This window comes from Zalophus californianus, chromosome 11 (assembly GCF_009762305.2).
Source record: "Zalophus californianus isolate mZalCal1 chromosome 11, mZalCal1.pri.v2, whole genome shotgun sequence".
Taxonomy (NCBI): Eukaryota; Metazoa; Chordata; class Mammalia; order Carnivora; family Otariidae; genus Zalophus; species Zalophus californianus.
Window position 1 is genome coordinate 21,729,271 of NC_045605.1, and position 19,937 is coordinate 21,749,207.

Below are 19,937 nucleotides of genomic sequence, written 5' to 3' on the forward strand. Positions count from 1 at the left end.
CATCTGCTCTTCTGATGTGCTCTTATCTAGTCTTCTACATAGTACAAATGCTATTTACAAGGCCATAGCTAATGTCATTACATGTTATAAACAACCAGTTTTTCATTTAGTTATTTTTAATGTCCTATCCCAGCCTAATTTCACTAAGATACTGTTGAATTCCTGAAATCATCTCCCCAGGATATGCTTAGACACAATCACCAATTTTTGGTCTAAATTTGTGCAAAAGAAACATTCCTAGAGAAGAAAATGTTTACTTCAACTTATATTTTGACAAACCCATATATGAGATCATCTAGAAAGTTAATGAGAGCATAAGGGCCAAGTGGAAAACAGAAAAGCAGGAGAACTAGTCAACAAATTTTACCTGACCTCTTTAGAGCAGAGCCCCATGACAGACGTTTCTATTCCCATACAAAGCCTCCATCTCTATATATACCTTGCTGATGGGGGGGGGGGGCCGCGGGGGGGTCCCTATCTTCAAGTGAACTTAATTCCTTTCTTGCAAAGACGGCAAAGGGTAAGATTGATTTAGAAGCCAACCTACACAAGCTAGATCAGTATGCTCCAAGTCCTAAGGGTTTTTTGTACTTCCCCGCTTGAGAGTCAGAGCTGTTTAAGTACTTTCCATAGAAGAGGAGGTTGATGAGAACCATAGCAATCAATCAAAGCATCCCAAGTGAGTTACTACACAAACAATAGCACAGTACTTCTAGTAACTGATTTTCCTGGTTGACTAAACTAGTCAAACAAAGACAGATTTCCAAATACTATATCTGAGTTTTTGCATGAAAGTTAAACAATATACACTTGTGTGTTTTTTACAGAAATATAAATGTTTCTGCTCTACCCACTGCCAAGCACACACCCAGGGCACGTCTTTACAAAATGAAACAGGTTTTCTCCATCCTTCTCATATAACTTAAAGTATGAGGCAGTTTATTTCAACATGTGCATAACAGAAACTACAGTATTTGGTGCCTCTCTGGGTTCCTAAGAATGCTCTCTAGTTAAGCACTAATTTAAAATTTCCAGAAATTTTTTTCTTTCATCTTGTCCTAAAAGTTGAACAACGCCCCCATCTTCAGCTAAAAGACTTTTTTTTAAAATGAGCTATAAAATGTCATAGAATGCTTAGAATTACACTGAGAATAAACCCACTCGTTTTCCAGCTCCCCTCCCTACCTTTTCCTCCTTGACACTGCCCTTCAGGTATGCCAAGCGTCAGCTGGGAGTCGGAGGGCAATGGTATCAGTGAGGCATGGAAACAAGAACTGGCCTCTTTCATTTTGGGGGCCACTGCCCTGAGAATGAATCTCATGTTAGCTTTTGGTTCAATGTTCTGTTTCTTGGAGTTTGTTTTAGGACACAGGGGCTTACTTTCTGTTAACGATGTTCCCTAAATTCTAGATCTCAATTGGAAAGCAGCCTGCCCTTAAAGCACCTGCCACCTTCTGATAGTCCTGACTAGGAAAGGCAGGCATTCTGGAGAAGAGGTCCTTTTGGAAAGCCTTCCGACCTGATTTGGTGGGGTTAGGGAGAACAATGAAGGCAAGGACGAGAGAGTCTATCTATCCTCCTCAGTGATTTATTACTGAAATCCCTAGATGTGGAGAGAAAGCAACAAAGGTCTGTAAGCTGCAGACCGAAATAAATAGCGAGCTCTAATGTATTTAGCAAATGATAATGCAATCCACAGAAAGCTTTACAGAGCAGAAGGAAAAATACACTCCCTGGGGCTGGGAAGTCACTGAGTCTGTGAAGGCAGAGAAAGATACATTGTGCAGGAAATTTCTCTTGCTTCTCCCTACACATAAATCACTGTCTCTCGCGGGCGCTCTGCGGGATGGAGGTTGAGAGGCGAGGGACCCCGCTCCCTTGGGAAAACGTGCCGGAGCCCCTGGATCTCACCTGCCCCAGCGGATCATGGTCAAAGAGATTTAATCGTGTTACTGACACCTCACCCCGCCTCCTCCCACGAGGTGGCTCAGAATCCCCGAGGACGCGGAACGGCGGAGCTCCCCCGCTGGGCATCCGTCAGCTGCTCTTCCCAGACCCCGCACGCAGCCCGGGACCCCCACGCCCTCTGGGGCGCGCCGGCCTGCCCTCCCGCGGACCTCCCGCGCCCAAGCCGCGTGGCCCCCAAGCCCGGGGTCCCTGGACCACCCCTCCCTCCGATCCTGCGGCGGGCCCACCCCCGCACCTCTCGGCGGGGCAGACTCAGTCCCCGGACCTCCTGCGCGGCAGCCGGCTCCGAAAGCCACCCCCAGGTCATCCCCCGCGCGCTGGCGGCGGCTACGGCGGCGGCGGCTGCGATCCGAACGGGCCCCTCCATGCACCGAGCAGGGCAGCAGGAGGGCGCGGCGCCTCGCACGCCAGGGCGGGGACGCAGGGGCGGGCGGGCGGGCTGGCGCGAGGTCCCCGCTCTCCTCGCACCGAGCCGCGCGAGCCGGGCACCCGGGACTCAGGGGAGGGGAGCTGGGGGGGGCGGAGCCACCGGGGCGCGCCCCCGCGGCCGCGCTCCTCTCCGCCAAGGCGCGCGGGCGCGTCACCGGCGGGCGCTGGGCCAGCGAGGAGCACGCGAGGAGCAGGAGGAGGGAACCGGGCCGCAGAGGCCGCAGCGGCCGCAGCGCCCCGCCGGCCCGCGCCCCGCCGGAGGGTGCGCGCGCAGCCTGCCAGATCAGCGGCGGGGGTATGGGCCATACCAATCTGCGGGGAGGAAGGGGGGCGCTCCGTGCAGGAGCTTCTCCCAGTCCCCTTCCTGCTTGCTCTACGGGAAAGCCGCCCCAGGAAAGTCGAGTACGGGCTCTGCTTTGGTTTAGGATAATGAGGATGAGCTGCCTTAGCAACTCAGGGAGACTCCACAGTGCCTGCGCTCACTCTCTCCTCAACTTGCTTCCCCCGGAGAGGCGGCATTTGTGGCCGGTCCGCAAATGGTCTTCACGCTCCCCTGTTTGCCCCCGCCCCGGCCCCGCCCCGGCCCCGCCCCTCGCGCCGCTACCTAAGTTCTCCGTGGAGCCGGCGAGGTCAGCCCTTCTCTTGGCTTCGACCTAGTCTCTGCCTTCTTGGTTCCAGCTTCCCGCCGCTTGTGGCTCCTGAGCCTTTCCAGCACTTTCAGTGTTTAGTTTCTTAGACCGCTCCATCCCGCCCTGCATTCACATACACGCGAGCGGGTAACAAAGCTCAGAGACCAGGAGAGGCTCAGGGTCACCTGGTCAAGCTAACATGGCCTTTGGTCCCAGAGTCCCCAGCTCGTCCTTTGGACTTGCCTCAAGTTATTTGATCTCACTGAACTTCAGTTGTTCAAACAGAAATAGAGAAAAATAATTTCTATTTCAGGGTTGTGAAGCCTAAGTATGATACTTGGTGAAAAGCACCTGCCACTCCCTGGGCCTTGGAGGACTGTGACTTCTTTATAATAATTATTATTACTAGCAGTTCTTTTCTTTTCTTTCCTTTTCTCTTCTCTTTACCACCACTATTATTTATTATTACTTTAACTGCAAAAGGAGTCCTGATGATACTTGAAGTTCAAAAACACTCCGTACTGGGGTGCCTGGGTGGCTGAGTCTGTTAAGCTGTTGACTCTTGATCTCAGCTCAGGTCTTAATCTCAGGGTGTGAGTTCAAGCCCCTAGTTGGGCTCTTCGCTGGGGGTGGAGTCTTCTTAAAAAAATAAAAATAAAAACACTCAGTACTGAACTTCAGAAAAATATGCCAGTCTCCCTTCCCTTCTAACTTGAATTCCACAAAGAAATGCTTTGAAAGTGGTGGTGGTCAAACAGTTTAGTTTTCTGCTCTTGCTATGTCCAGGTCATTGGGAAAGCATTAGATCCTAAGAAAGTCAGTTGGGGGGGGGGTGGGGGGGGGGAAATGAGCTGCAACTCTAGTTTGCTTTCCATTGTCCCGTTTTTTACTTCAAATCACCAATCTATATGTTATTAACTTAAGGTACAGTAAATGATTTTTCATTTAGCAAATAAAACTTACAAACCCTGAAGGTCTAACGGAGAGTGTTTTGTATGAATAGGGTGGCAGTCTCGCAGGTTTCTCATGGCACTCTGCAGGAATCCTAGCTATCTGCCACCACAGCGCTTACACTACAGACACTTCCTGGTTCCTCTCTTGGGGCGCCATTGACTCTGGGCCCCCCCCATCTCACGGTGCCATTTGACTATCACTATGCCTATTGCTCATAATCAGACTGAGAAATAATCCGCTTATTGATACTGTTTAATGTAAAAAAATAATGTTTATTGATACTGATTACTCTCTTTCTGCCTTGTTCATAAAGTGGAGAAATCATTTCCTATATAAAATGGTATTTCATGAATGGATCACTCATTTATTTGTTCAACATTTACTTTAAAAATACTTATTGGTGGGCACCTGGGTGGCTCAGTTGTTAAGGATCTGCCTTCGGCTCAGGTCATGATCCCAGGGTCCTGGGATCGAGCCCCGCATCGGGCTCCCTGCTCAGCGAGAAGCCTGCTTCTCCCTCTCCCACACCCCCTGCTTGTGTTCCCTCTCTCACTGTGTGTCTCTGTCAAATAAATAAATAAAATCTTAAAAAAAAAAAAAAAAACCTATCGAGCAATTACTCTATGCCACTGCTAGGCAAAGAGGTACATAGAGAAATATGACATAGTCCCAAGCTTCAAAGAGCTTACCATCTAATTATGATCCAGACGCATAAGTGGGTAAGTACGCTGAGATGTCTTCAACAGGGAGCTGTGGGAACCAAGGGCAGTGTTGCTGACACTGCCTAGAGTGCAGGGGAAGGGGAAGGTGGCTTGTCAAGAAAGGTTTCTCGAAAGAAGTAACCCATGAACTAAGTCTTAAAGGATTGTAGGAGTCGGCCAGATAAAGGAGAAGGAGTGGAAGGGCAGCTTGGCAGAGGGGACATGATGAATAAAGGCATAGAAATGAGAAACAAGGCGGCCCACAGGAACTGCAGACTCTTCTCTGTGGTTGAAGTGTAAGGGGCTACATAGGGATTGGTAAATGAAAGCACTACAGAACGAAGCTAAAGCCGTATCACAGATGGCCGTGCATGTCCTGCCAAGAAGCTGGGACTTTATCCTGTAGGCAATGGAGAGTCAATGCAGGATCTCAAGTGGGAGTTGATATGGTCAGATTTGTGTTTAGAAACACCTAGGTAGCCGCAGTGATGAGGATAGACTAAGGGAGCCAAGTCTGAGATAAAAAAATTTGGAAGCTTCAGAAGCTGTCCGGACTGTCCAGTTGGATCAAGAGACTGCACTAGGACAATGATGAAATAAGGACAGAGAAGAGAGGGGAGATTCCAGAAGCAAGAAGAAAGTTTGGCAGGACTTGGAAACTGATTGCTTGTGAAAAGTAAAGAAGAAAGGGAACCCAAGGATGATATCAGCCTTCTAGCTTGAGTGCATGGTGGTCATGCCTCCTACCCCCATGGTGCCTGGAAAGAGCCTAATGCCCCGCAGGAGATACAGGTTTTCGGGAAGCAATGATGTGTTCAATTCTGAGCCTTTTGAATTTGAGGTCCCTGTGGAACCTCCATGTACAGGTGTTCACAAGATTGATAAGTCCAAGCTGGAGACACAAATTTGAAAGTCATCAGCATGAAGTATATTTATGCCATGAAAGTAGAAGTGACCCCCTCCGGAAGACTATGGAACCCTATAAAGTTGTGGCCAAGGGTGGATTTCTAAAATTCCAATAACTAAAGCCCTCAGTTATCCTGATGAATTTGGAGGGAATGCTGTTTACTGAATTAAGGTGTGGAATGTGAAAAAGATGTTTGGGGAAGGTGTTTGGAATAGCCATTAGGAAAAATGAGAGGTGAAAATTGAAAGTTGAAAACCAACAACAGGAGTAATGAGTGATGCCGAGAGCCTGGCTGAGGTTGGGGATCATGAATTCACAGTGGAGGAATCTGCATGATTATTTGATTTTCTCTATCAAAGTCTGACCACTCAAGTGTAAAAGAGAGAAGCTAACACTGATCCAAATTTGGAGCTTTGTTGGGTGATGTGGGAGAAGGAGAATAATACAGGTATTGGTAAGAAAGTAATCTAAATCATCAATCCTAGGATCCCTGGTGTGAGCTGAAAAGGAATGATAAACTAGAATAAGATGTCAAATAAAAGAAAAGGAGATTTCTGTGAGGTTAAAGAGCAGTTGTTACAGGATTGAGGAGTGAAAAAGCCACCAGATCTTTGGTTATGATCACCATTTCCAAAGTGGAACAGTTCTGGGTAATGATTAGATCTAGCAGGCTAATGGATGCTGGTGGAGGAAGTGGTGTAGAGATTTCAAGTCATCCTAATTTATGGAATCAGGGCTGGAGAGATGTGCAGCTCGTGAAGGGACCAAGAGTAATGTTAAAAGAAATACCATGAGCCAAGTGCCCAAGTCCACAATGACTGGAAGGTTGATAGATGCTTAAGTGACATGGATGCACATTCAATGACTTTTAGGCCTGACCTGGGTGTTTTTATAATACTAAATAAATGTTAAAACTGGTTCTCCAAGAATAACACGATGGACTGAGTAGAATGAAGCAGACCTACATCAAATTCTGACTCCACCTCATTTGACTTGGTCAAGTTATTTAAACTCTTGGAGTCTTTGTTTCATCATTTCTGAAATTGAGATGATATTAATACCCCCATAGAGGGTTGACAATATGACCTCCTTTCTTAGGGTTGCTAGAAAGATTAATTGAGGTAAAACATGTGAAGTACTTAGTACTGGGCAATAGCAAACACTGAATAAAAGATAGATATTATAATAAGAGTTAATGCTTATGTAGCACTTGTTATGCCAAGTATTATTTTAAGCCTTAGTCCCATATTACAAATGAGAAAACTTGAGGCCAAGCAACATGAGGTGTCCTGACCAGGATCACATACCTAGTCAGTGTCAGAGCTTTGTGTTCAGACTCAGGTAGCCTGGCTCTAGAGGCTGGACTCTTGATTACTGTCCATTAATATACAAGGATAAAGATAAAGAATGTTCCTCTTTATTAATATCACTACAAATTAATGTGTCAATCAAAAAACTTTCATTGAGCACCTTTTCGGCATAAAGTACTAAGTTAAAGAAAATGCCTAGATTGAAATACATCTATGGACTTCCTGAGGATCCCTTGGTCTCGCCTGTCTCTAGGACCCTTGGCTACCACAGTGACCCATCTGAGGCTCTTCTCGCTGTTCTCGGACCCTGCAAAGCTTGGGATCTCACTCCCCCAGCATTGCTGAGAAGGCCAGGTGACCCAACCAAAAATGTGGGTGTGTCTCCCCCATGAATGTGAGAAGGACACAGAGGAGCTCAACCAATTCCTTCTCCCTTCCTCCACCCAGGGGCATGATTTTTCAGTAACTCTCATCTGGAGACATCCTGGTGGCTGAGCCGGAACACCTGTTGAGTGACCAGCTGTGTTTGTTTCCCAACTTTTCCTACCGCATTTCCCTTTTCCCTCACTCTCACCTGATACTGACTTAATTGCCCCAATTTCTGTTTCCTACAGAAACTCTGAACACCAGGACTTCTGTTCACAAAGCGTTAGAAGGATTGGGCCTATCTCTACATAAAATAAGTAACAATACAGATAACTATGTGATAAACACCGGATGAGTAGAATCAGCAGAGCGCAAGTTTGAGTCCCCGCCTGAATAGTAACTACATGATCTTATATTTTTCTGCACCTCAGTTTCCTCATACATAAAATGGAGGTAGTGATACCTGTGCCATACTTTCATACCGTGGTGGTAAGAATTAAAAAATGGTACAACCTCCAGGGAAGAAAATTTGATGACATTTATCAAAACTTCACATGCTTTTACCCTTTGATCCAGTAGTTCCAGTCTTAAAATTTATCCTACAGATACTCTTGCACTTACATAAAATGCTGCATGCGCAGGCCCATTCACTGCAACATTGTTTATAACAGATTAAAAACAACCTGAGTGTCCATCTTGAGGAACTATAGCCACACAATGGAATAGCATGCAGCCAAAAAAAGTAAAAAAGACATTCTAGAGAGTTTCTGTGGAAAAGATTCTACCATTTGCAGCAACATGGATGGACCTCCATGCTAAGTGAAATAAACCAGACACAGAAAGACAAATGCAGGATGATCTCTTGGTTGTGTGTGGGATCTAGGTAATAGAACTAATAGAAACGGAGAACAGATTGGTGGTTACCGGAGACGGGTGGGGGAAGGGGGAATTGGGTGAAGGTGGTCAAAAGGCACAAACTTTTGGTTCTAAGATAAATAAGTACTGCAGAGTTAACATACAGCATGGTGACTATTGGGAACAATACCGTGTTGTGTATTTGAAAGTTGCTAAGAGAGTAGATCTTAAATGTTCTCACCATAAGAAGAAAAATTGTAACTAAGTGAGGTGATAGATGTTAACTTCTTGTGGGGATCTTTTCACAATATATCCATCTATCAAATCAAGATGTTGTGCACCTTCAGCTTATACAATGTTATATGTCAATTATATCACAGTAAAACTGGGGGGCTAAAGGAAAGTACTCTAGGACCTGTCCTGAAATGGAAGACAGGGAGCGAGATGTCAATGCAGAATGGTGTATACAGTGTTATGCCCTATTATATAGAGTTAGGAGAGAGAAGCTAAGAAAATGTATTTGTAATTGCCGATCTTTTAGAACCATTGGAAGGCTCCAAAGAATAACTTAAAAATGATTACCTCTGATAGGAAGTGGGTAAATAGTATTGACAGGAACGGAGATAAAATTGAGGCTTTTTAACTTATAGCTTTTTATAATATTTTGATTTTTGAACATGTAAATGAGTTACATATAAAAAACAAAACAAAACAAAAATTTAATATGAAAATAGTATCTGCCTTTCAAAGCTTAAATGAGATAAAGTGTCAAATTCCTAGCACGGTACCTGAAGGACAGTAGGAGCTCAGTAAAAGGTCACTACAAAAAACAAAAACAAACAAACAAAACAAAAAAATAACTTTCACCTGAAATGGAGGAAGAAAGGCTTCAAGAAGGAAAGAGAACGGGGCGCCTGGGTGGCTCTCTCGGTTAAGCATCTGCCTTCGGTTCAGGTCATAATCTCAGGGTCCTGGGATGGAGCCCCGTGTTGGGTTCCCTGCTCCGAGGGGAGTCTGCTTCTCCCTCTCCCTCTGTCCTCTGCCCCTCCCCTGCCTTGTGCGCATTCATGCTCTCTCCCTCTGCCTCTCTCTCTCAAATAAATGAATGAATGAATGAATGAATATTTTTTTTTTAAAGGAAGGAAGAAAAGAGAACTTAACCTCAGCTCAGAGACTGGGGAAAACTCAAGAAAGAAGTAGAGAAATGGGGTCCATTCCCAACCAGGGTCCATTCCCTTCCTTCCTATGAAAGCAGGATTGCAGGTAGAAGACTCTAGTTAGGGCATGACCCAGGGGTTAGAGCAGCAGAGCAGTGGGAGATGTAGTGAGACAATCAGAGCCACAAAGGGAGGGTTTGAATTGTAAATAAGACGTTGAGACTTTGTTCTTTGGGTCATCATAATAACTAATCTTTGTATTATATTTCATGTTAGAAACTCAAATCTTACTGTCTGGGTTTGATACCAACTCACGTTAACGTTATAAGCCTCTAAAATATCCTTGGGCTAGAAATGATCTAATAGACGTGACAAATGTCAAGAAGTGTCCCTTTTGGCAACAGCAAAATTGGTCAAAGTGGATCATCATTAAGCTGGCTCAGTCTGTGGAAGATTTTCCAACTAAACAGTGATTTCACATGTTTTGCTTTGGGTCATGGCTTTGGATTTTATTTGATCTTATTTGCATAAGATAACCATTAATCCATTTAAAACTGACAAAGAGAAGGCAACACGACCATCGAAAGTCAATTGGCTTAGGGCCTTTCTTTTCACTCTCTGCTAAGGGTTCCAAAGTTCAAAACAACAACTAAACCCCCACAATATGTTGGACCCAGGGGGTTCAATAATAACAGAAGTCGCTTGTTCTATTTGGATAATTTCCAAATTTATACAACAAAGTTCCCGTTAAATATGCAGGAAGTTCTGATTATTTATGATGTAATTTAATATTGACATGTTATTAAATGGCCCAACCCTCCCCCACGCCTTTGGGGTTTTATATCTGATGACTGCAAGGTAGCTAGCACCCCTACCATGACCAGTGTTGGTAATCAACAGTTTGCTCCTGCAGGATATTTTTTTTCTTTTTTTCTTCAAAAAGAAATTCCAATAGCTTGACTGTATTCTCACTGTCTTGTACATTTCCCGAATTATGTGCAAGAGGATTTCACGGAGAGGGAGATTTCTATGGCCTTTTTTATGCTGAACAACCTAAGCCCTGGAGACTCACTGCCTAAACCCATTACACACAGATCACCTAACTCTGTGACTGGGTTTGTGATGCTAGATTAATTTACCCACACACCAGGACAGAAGAAAATGACTTTACACATCTTCTTTGCACTAGCAAAGAATGTGGAGATCATTTTACAGGAAAGAGAAAGACAGGCAGGCGCTGAGCAGATACGGATGCCCCCTTCCATGTCATTCCGTTACATGCGGCAAAGGAGCCCCTGTCTGAGATGTGAAAGAGAATGACCAGTTGGGGATATTTGCAGAGGGAAGCAGCTAACGAATGAGTTATTTGAGACTGGATGGTCTCGTAGAAAAAGCACTGAACTAAAGACTGGGAAACCTGTTCGGTATAATTTATTCCCACATCCCTTATCCTCCTGTCTGTTGTGGGAACCTGGGCCAATCACTTTGTCCCTACAGGAGAATTTCCCTCCTTCCTCTCAAAGAGAAAAAAGGAGCTACAGTACACCAAGATCTCTAAGAGGCTGGCGTTGTGAGGCAAATTCCGGCAACTTTGTAGCTCTAGCATGGGTTGGAACACAAAGATTTTGACATAATATCTTAGCTGCTGCTTGAAGGATTTGGATTTAAGTCCCCCTTTCCGGACACCTATCACCTAGGGCAGTTCGAATTGGGCCAGTCTCTGGAGGGGCTGGAGGTCTTCTGTTCCATCCTATTGTCCATAAGCAGTATGAACTTGGGGGAGTCTTCTCATCAGCAAAACAGGTATCAATGTAACAGGTTGCCAGGTGGTTTTGAGGATTGAAGATGTGTAACATACCTTGTCTAGTGGCTGACACAGAACAGGCAGGCCCCGTAATGACTGGTCTTAACTTTTCGTTAGCTGGGTTGAGACAACCACCGTTCCGTATCAGTCGTGAGTATTCCTTAGAGCTGCAACAGAGAATGGTATGAAAACGAACTTGCACCTAACATGCTTCATGCATCTATTTTCTCAACAAAATGAGCAACAAGAATAGTACCATTTGCTAAGACTTTGTGAGGGTTAAGGGAAGTAATGCATATAAAGAACTTGGCCCAGAAACAAGGACATAATCAAGAATAAAGATGAACTGGTATTATTTTTCTCATCATCATCGTGGTAAGAATCATGGTGAATTCCTCTCCTACAGACCAAAGTTGTCTCTAATTGCTTTAGCTGTGAGCAGCTATCATGTTACACGGGCAGTGAAAGATGGAGCACACATGAATTATTGGTTTGTGTTACAGTCTTTCACAGATTCATAATAAGGATGATGCTTGCTATATATAGCATATAGGTATTTATTCATAAGTGGCATAAATTTAGAACACTGGTAAAGATCAGACAAGCTTGGCACTTGGTAAGCATTTCATTGTACTTGTTAACAAAATAAACACGTACATATATTTAAAAAGAAAATCTCATGAATCACTAGTCTTGCTTTTGCATTATGTAACCAAGTGTTTTCTTCTGGTTAGTTAAAAGTACTCATCGGGAACCCTCTTGCACTGTTGGTGGGAACGCAAACTGGTGCAGCCACTCTGGAGAACAGTTTGGAGGTTCCTCAAAAAGTTAAAAATAGAACCACCTTACGACCCAGCATTTGCATTACTCGGTGTTTACCCAAAGGATACAAAAATACAGATTTGAAGGGGTACATGCACCCCAATGTTTACAGCAGCATTATCAACACTAGCCAAACTATGGAAAGAGCCCAAATGTCCATCAACTGATGAATGGATAAAGAAGATGTGGTACACACACACACACACACACACACACACACACACACACACACACACAGAGGAATATTACTCAGCCATCAAAAAGAATGAAGTCTTGCCATTTACAATGACATCGATGGTAGGGGCGCCTGGGTGGCTCAGTTGTGAAGCGTCTACAATGACATCGATGGAACTAGAGTGTATTATGCTAAGTGAAATAAGTCAGACAGGGAAAGACAAATACCATATGATCTCACTCATATGTGGAATTTAAGAAAGAAAGCAGGTGAACATATGGGAAAGGGGGAAATGAAAAAAGGAGAGAGAGAAACAAGCCATATGACTCTTAACTATAGAGAACAAACTGAGGGGTGATGGAGGGAGGTGGTGGGGGATGGGCTTAGATGGGTGATGGGTTAAAGAGGGCTCTTGTTGTGATGAGCACTGGGTGTTGTATGTAAGTGATGAATCACTGAATTCTACTCCTGAAACTAATATTACACTGTTTAATAACTAACAAAATAAAAAAAAAATACTTATAAGGGGTGTCAGTGTGGATGGTTCAGAACAGAGGCCTCTGCATCGCTACCCCAGCCTTATCAAGTGTCTGGGAGTTTGAGAGACCCTGGACCAGGGCTCCGCAGGGAGAAGATACCATGAAAGGGGACCTGGAACTCTGGCCTGTTGGAGCAGAGCTAACAGACTAAAGAAGTTAGTGGCTCCTGCCTTGGGCAACTCTCCTAGCAGCAGCTTTGGATGCATGCAGGCTTTACCTTCATGTTTATGCCAGAAAAGGAGGGGGAGCAAGGAGGGAGAGAGCACCTGGGAGCGAGACACCTGAATGTGGAGGCTTAGGGTAGGGCAGCAGGGATTGAGAACAACTGAAATTAGGAGCCATTTCCCTTCCCCTTCCAATCCACTCCTCTCTCTCTGATGAGCCATTATACTCTTAGAAAATTGTTGCTCACTGCCTCTGGCCTCCTTGCAGAGGGACTGTTAATAGAGGGAAGGCAACAGAAGAAGGAAAGGAGTTTTCTCCATTTTTCTCCAGGTTGGAGATGCAAACTGGCTGTGGGCTTTACAGGCACGTTTCCGGGCTGCAAGGCTTGAGTGAACTCATTCACTCTAAGGTGTCAGTAACTGATAGCAGCTTTATCATTTTCTCCCAGGATCGAAGGGAATGGCTCTCCAGGGATAGACTTTGGGATACTGCAGCAGATAGATCCCTAGGCAGGTATTTTGGATTTGGGGGACCTTCTGTCTCCTCCACCTTTCAGATCACAGTGTTCCCTGGTGACAAGTGGTTGGGGTGGGGGTGAGATTAGCAACCTTCCCTGACCTGGTCCCAGGCTGGGAGGGGGCATGGGAAAACCTGTAGAAGAGCCCATTCACAGGCCCCTTCCCATTCTCCTCAGACCCCCACCTGCATTCAGGAACACCTCTTCCCCCACCCCTCCTCTGTTGTATTCATTTCAGGATTTGTCAAAAGCTCAACACTGAGCCAATTAGCCCCCCCTGCAGCCCAGCTTCTCTTGGGCCCCTTCACAAAGGGCTTCCACCTTGATGAAAGGACAGTGCCTAAGGAGATACCGTGCTTAACATTCTTCACAAATGCCCAAGGGGGAGGGCAGAGGCCTTTCTGTAGCTGGAAGGAACTGAGGTGGGGGCTTGGAGACTTAAACTCAAAATAGACCAAACCAATACAAAATGTGGGGCCTCAAACTTCTTTCCTGAGTGAGATCTTTTTTTTTTTTTTTTTTTTAACCTACCATCTGGAGCCATGACCTTGGAGACTATATGTGCCCTATTAAGCTCATCAGGCCCGGTCCCTTGCCTCCACACACGGAGGATGGCTCCACGCACAGAGGATGGCTCAGAGACAGCTTGCTCCTCTCTGCAAAAGCCCAAATTTACCCCCCACGCCCACCCCACGAGTCAGCCTTACACTCCCGACCAGGAGGCATGTAATCTGGAGGGCCCCTGCCCGAGTGAGGAGGCTGGCTTGATAGTCCTCTAACATGGGAAATATTTCAGGACCTCTTCGAGATGGTCAACCCAGCTGGACTCCCGTCCGTGAGCCGTGTGATCTGTCTGTGGAGGAGTGATGGTCATTCACTGGCTTCTCTCTCAATATTTGCAGCCACTGTTTGGAGATTCAGCCCTTGGATTTCCTCTAGTGCCTGGGTCTGTGCAGACTTCCACCCGAAGGCTATTCTAGAGATGGCTCAGAAGGTGCCGGATTGAACTAGCCCTTGGAAAAATGAGCCAAAGGCACAAAGGAGGTGGAATAGATCACCATCCCTTTTCTCTCTCTTCCTGTTTCAACCTTTAAAATGCTGACATTGCCATAGTTCTCAAGGCTAATGTTTGCTGATTTTTAAGTATAATAAATTTCTTCAATGACATTTACTAAGCACCTACAAGATATTGTCAAGCAAGACATAATGTTTCTACACTTCTTTGTGTCTGCCTCCTATTTTGCTGCTTTTGCGGGAGAGGTCAGTATGTATCTTTCTACCTTTTGTTTTGAGCCACCAAGGACCCAAGCAAGTCAACAAATGCTTCTCAAGCTTTTTCTCTTTGTTCATCACTAGCCTGCCTGTAGAAGGATGTAACAGCATCTCAGCTCTTGAGACACTTAGTCTTTTTTGATGAGCTAGAACATGCACTGATGTAGTCTCTCTCAACTGGAACAGAGCTGGATTCGAATCCCAGCAGGTGAGCGTCACAACCCACACGCATCACTCTTCTGCAGCCTTTCAAATGCGTCTCCAGAACAGTGAGGAAGCCATGCAAAGTGGCGTAGACACACACGCTGGTTTGTTATGGTGTCCGCTGAGGTTATGGGTTTTAAAAGCAAGAAAGAAACGGTTCTTGGAAAAGAACCGCAGAAAGAGCCGGGTTGAACTGTTTCAAAGCTGATAGAAGACTTCGTTCTCATGGAGAATGAGGGGGACAACCCGGGGATCCGAAGGGAAAGGAAGAGATAGGGCGGGAGGCTTGCCTGACTTTAGAGTCAGGAAAACAGCAAAGTTTCTCTCTGCAAAATGACGGTAATAATAGTCCCTCCCTCCTGGTTTTGTGAGGATTAGAACAATGCCTTGCACGTAGCAATCTCAGTTTAAGTGTTGGCTATACTGTTATTATTATTGTTCTTGGATGAACTTTTACTTCAGGACTGGCTAGAGTTGGGGAGAGGGGAGCCTGGCTTATATTATGGTGTCTTAGGTTAGTGACTGGAATACACTGGAAACCTTTGTTCCTGGCAAAGCAACACTATGCTCTCATTTCAAACCCACTTATAAATTCTGCAATGGAAAAAACGGGCCAGCCCTTAGGGAACTCACTTGTAAGGGCCTGAGGCTTGGGCCACACTCTCACTAAATCCACTGGCAGAAGACCCCGAGCCAGCCAGCCCCACCTGGAGGTGGAAGGCGATTAAATGGGTGATCTCACCCCACCCCTTTGACCAAGGAGAGGGCCCGAGTCTGTGATCCTATAAACAGACTCCTATGCATTGCAAACCATGGGCGTTTTTGTGGATTGTTCTTTGTTCAGAAAAAGCCAGAGCTGTCTTGAGAAGTCTGCAGAATGTTAAGAGCTGTCACTTCCAAAGTAACGTAATTTCTGTCTGTTACCCAGCCGATCGGCAAAGCAAAGCAAGGTATATGTCTCCATGAGTCAGGGTTTATTTAATATTTGCAACCCTGGCAGCTTTTTGACTGATGAAAATGTTTTGCAAACAGAACCTGGGCCTGTTTTTCTCCATGCTCCTGCCCCCGCTGCCAAATGTCGAGTGAGAGGTTGGCAGAGGCCGTGCTAAACTAGTAGGGCCCATGAGATACTATCTCTGTCTCCTTGTAACACAAAACATTTATTTTTCAGGGAGTGAACACAAAATTGAAAGGGTTCCAAGATTTCTGGGAGCAAGAGGCTTGATCTCCCCTTAGCCGGACTGCCTGGTTTGTTGACTTTCTGCCTTTTGTCTCCCCCAAGGCAGGCCACAGGCTCCACCTGAGACATAGGCCATTAGGAAGGCAGTTCTAGAAGCACCAGACAGTCCCCCACCTTGGGCCCCAGCAAGGGGGTGACTGCCTCCCCCTTCTCGTCTTTGCCCTCTGGCTGTCTGTCAGGGGACCCCGAGCCCCCAGTGCAGGCACAGGTCGGGGCCCACGGAGCACTTTGCTGAGGGAACTCATTTCCGCGCAGCAAGCTGGGGATACCTCGAGATCTGCGACCACGGTGACAGTCTCACGAATGACTTCGCTCCCCGGCTGTACTAGCCTCAGACCCTGCCTCGGTGGAAATCCTGGATCTTGCCAGGCTCGTGGCCCTGCACACACTCTTTCCTTTCTGCGTCTGCAAAATGAGGATCATAATTGTACCTGCCCTCTGGGCTATGGTGACAATTAGAACAGTAAGCTCAACGGAGGCCTGAGCTGTGCTATTGCTGTCGCCCTCGGTGGTAAGGTAGACGTCAAGTTCTTACTTCACAATCTAAGTTTGACACCTGCTCTCGGCTGTTTCATTCTGCCCTCGGGCGGGGCCCTGGTGCCTCTCCCGGGGCTCTGGTCTCCTGTAGGAGCTCCTGGCTCTTACCTCGGAGCTGGCTTTGTGTGGTCTCTGAAGCTCCTGGCTTTCAGAACCAGTTTCTTTGGTCCAAGTCCTTCCACGAGGCTCCCAGCACCAGCCCGTACCACTCGGTCTGTCCGTTCAGTTTTTACAAACACAATCTTTGTCCATACGCTACCTTCGGGGAAAAGAGAAATATCTCCAAGAGTTCGTGCCGGGGCTGATTTATAATTGCATTGCTACGCTCTTGCTCTAGAAAATGTGCCATCTCCTTATTTAGTTTTGCATTGAACTCAGACTTATTGAGTGCTGTTTACATCCGAGTTTCTCAACCTGAGCACATGGGCTATTTTGGACTAAATAATTCTTGCGGGGGGCGGGGGGGGGACTGGCCCGTGCCTTGTAGGACAGTTAGCACTAACCTTGGCCTCTCCCCACACTTACTCCTCCAGTGTGACAATGCAAAATATCTCCAGGGATATTGCCAAAGTCCCCAGGGATAGGGTTATCAGATTTAGCAAATAAAAATATAAAGCTTGTTTTTATCTGGCAGCCTTACTCTGGGGCAGATCAGCCCAGGTCGAGAACCACTGGGTCAGATGGCAGGCCCCGTGCCTGGTGCTTTCACTCACATCCACGCCCCCACAGGGTAACTGGGTAAGGCAGCGACCAGCTACCCGGGAAACTGGGTCTTGGAGAGGGAAATAGCTCAGCCGTGGTCCCCCCCCCCCCCGCCCCGCCCCAAGATGCTGGAGTGATTTCAGTGTGCTTTCCAGCGTATCCCAGCAGCTGAATGAGGCTCAACCTTTTGCAGCTTCTTCCATGTTTATGAGCACTGAGGAGCCCCACTCCCGCCTCATTCCACCCCTTCTGCGCTGATGCTCTGATAATTGGGACGTTGATTGTACAAAGGGCCAAACTAGACACTGTCCTACAAACCTCTCCACCCCACACAGCTCTGAAAGCCTCTCTTGGGGAGAAGGCACGGGCAGGAGAGGAGGGTCCCTGCAGCCAAAGCCTGCAGCCAAAGCCTGGAGAGACAAAAGGCAGCGAGGGGCTGCGGGGCCGTGGGGCCGTGATTATTTCCCTTGCTCTATCACCCAGCTCAATGGGGCATTCTGGATCCCTGCCCTCCAATACTCAGGGGCCTTATTAACAGACCTCAGCTGTTGTCCAAAGCCCTTACCTCACCCAAAAGGGCTCTATTTGCATGATAATGCCCTCTTTGGGGGAATTATTGCTTAATTAAAGAACAGCAATCACTTTAATTAGCATGTCTCCTTGCTCCCTAGTACTTTTCATGGATTCAAATGAGCTCCTCATTAGGTATTGGCACTTGGACAAATCTGGGGCTTCTGGCGGCACCAGGAGCCTCTCAGGGCAGGCGGCCCCAGCTAGGACCTCGGAGACGGGGAGGCCCAGTCCTGCCAAGAGCACAACCCTTGCTTTGTGAGGAGAACGGCAGACAGGGGCCCGGCCAGCACCCTTTGGGCCCATGACCCGGCGCTCAGGGGAGGGCCAGGCCCTGGCTGGTGGTGTCTGCAGGCTCTCTTTACCTCCGTTTATCCTCTTGAGCCATGCTTCTCTTTCCAGCTCATTTGCCCTTCATATTCAGCTGCTTTGCCCATCCTTCTCCTCCTGTGAACGGTTCGAGGTTCTTTCTACCACCTCGACCCATCCCTGTCTGTCTGTCTGTCTCCGTCTCTCTCTCACACACAGACTCACATTCACACCCCACATCTCGGCGGTTTAATCTCGGTGCATCTCAGATTCTTCACGCCCAGTTTTGGAGCGCAGTTTTCTCTTTTAACTGGTAGTGTGCAGGGATAGCACATGAAAAACAAAAGAATAAACAAAGACACACAAGCAGGAAAAAACACCTCCCCTGGGGGCGCCTGGGTGGCTCAAGTCCATTAAGCTTCTGCCTTTGGCTCAGGTCGTGATCTCGGGGTCCTGGGATGGAGCCCTGAGTCAGGCTCCCTGCTCAGCGGGGAATCTGCTTCTCCCTCTCCCTCGGCCCTCCCCCTGCTTGTGCACTAGCTCTTGCTCTCTCTCTCTCAAATACATAAATAGTATCTTAAAAAAACAAAAAACAAAGCACACCTGTCCTGATCCAGAGATGGTCTCTTTCCCTGGGCAAGATCGCTACCTTTCTTTTAGCTTCTCTTCCCTGAGATCCAGAAAGCTCTCCAGGGGACTACTCTGTGCCTTTGAGTAGGATTTCCAGAAATATGGACCAATGTGGGTTCTTATTGCCACAGCTCACCCTTTCCTGATTATTAATCAAACAGAAGTTATTTTGTAGACACTGGACAACCACTTTCTACATACTACAAGCAATGTCAGCCTAACTATACTTTGATATTTCTCTTGATCTTTTCTGGGAAATCTTTTTCCAAGATAAGGACAATAGAATACCCTCCAGAAAAAAAAAAAAAATCTCTTTTTTGCCTGGAGGTCAGGGTACCAAAAATCAAATGACCTTTATCCTCTTTCCTACATCACACACATTCTCCCCCCCCACACACTCCAAGGCTTGTATCTATAATATTCTGTTGATTGCAAACAAAGGTAAAAGGACACATTTCAAAAGTGGTGAGGTAGAAATCGTCCTCGATCTGCACTCAAGAGATCTGTCTTCTTGCGTAAGCTTAGCTCCACGGCGGAAACGTCTCTTTCACCCAATTTTCTGGGATTCTCGAGACCAGAGTAAGAACAGGTCCAGAGCTACAGCCCCAGAGGGAGGCCAAAGCCAGCCTGTCATCAGTGCAGGACTATCTCCCCCCACAGCCTGTCATCAGTGCGCACACCCAGCCGCCCTGCCCCCTCCGTCACACCCCAGAGTGAGCAGCCCAGGGGCTCCCCTCCCTGCAAGTCCCCGATTTTCCCTGTGTGGGGGGAAGAGGTGGCTTGGAGCTCTTTTGGGGACTGGGGCTGGAGAGAGATTGGGGACAGGCGGGGTGCCTGGAGAGAAGGGGACTCGCTGGTCCTCTCCCTCGGCATCCTCCTGTGGAGTGAGTAACAACAAATCAGAGGTAAATCCACTTCCTGGCAGGAAGCTGAGCCTGAAACTCGATGAAGCCACAGTGGTTCAAAGGGAGAGTGACACCCAAACAAGAGAGCAGCTCTTAATCCCCCACAGAAAGATGGGAATGGAGAGCTCAGGCCCAGGGGGGAGACCAATGCTTTGTTTCACCAGGATTGAAAACACAGCCCTATTGAGAGGCTGGGACTTTGAGACACAGACCCCGAGGGGCAGTTGCCAAGTTGAAGGCAGCCTGAGGCTGCCAGCTTTCACCTCTTTA

General features: G+C 46.9%; 1 protein-coding gene across 2 annotated transcripts in view; it reads right to left on the reverse strand.

Annotated features, from left to right (window-relative positions):
• Nucleotides 1-2,432, reverse strand: part of CDON (cell adhesion associated, oncogene regulated) — a 98,348-nt gene extending 95,916 nt beyond the window's left edge. The window contains exon 1 of one of the 2 annotated variants that reach the window (XM_027580811.2): nt 2,234-2,432. The gene's annotated coding sequence lies outside the window, so the exon portion shown is untranslated. Of the gene's footprint in view, nt 1-2,203 lie in introns of both variants that reach the window. The other variant, XM_027580808.2, reaches the window with a different exon arrangement.
• Nucleotides 2,433-19,937: the final 17,505 nt, after the last annotated feature.